This window comes from Penaeus monodon, chromosome 22 (genome assembly GCF_015228065.2).
Source record: "Penaeus monodon isolate SGIC_2016 chromosome 22, NSTDA_Pmon_1, whole genome shotgun sequence".
Taxonomy (NCBI): Eukaryota; Metazoa; Arthropoda; class Malacostraca; order Decapoda; family Penaeidae; genus Penaeus; species Penaeus monodon.
In genome coordinates, this window is record NC_051407.1 from 20,253,048 (window position 1) to 20,253,714 (window position 667).

The following is a 667-nucleotide window of genomic DNA, read 5'->3' on the forward strand; positions in this document are numbered from 1 at the left end:
AAGTGAAGTAAATTCCTCATTCTTTAAAATAAATTCTCTAAAAAAATAGCATGCATCAAAAATAGATCTATTGTACTTTCAAAATTATTTGGGAAATCCATAGGTTATCGAAATTCAAATCAAATAGGCAACACGCATTAGTCCAAATTCATTGAATCCAGAAAAATGAAATATACTGTGAGCACATTACAACAGCAATTTCAAACCATAATGTTGAATGCAATTATTAACGCTACAGTGTTTCCGCAACTTCAAATCGCAGAATTGATACATTAAAGCATTTTATACTAATGATAACTATTTAGCATTTCTTAAAAGATCATCTTATATGCAATTTTCCTCACCTAGGATGGTATTAATACGGTTGTAATAATGCATATAGATATCATTTTACCCATTATAAACAACTTTTTTTTTTTTTTTTACAGTTCAACATTAAACATCTTCTTAGCAAATGCAACACAAAACACGGCTTAAAGTAAAACAAAGATACAAAAAAGTGAAACAGTTAACAATAAAACTATTGCAATGGTGTTTTGTGCTCTTCGAATGGCTGGTCTTGATTCCTGCATTGTGATTATGCTATATCTTATTTTTTATAGGTATTTTATGACTCATATTTTGCTAGACTTGGTGCGTTCGGACAATGTTGTACTTTTAAATTACG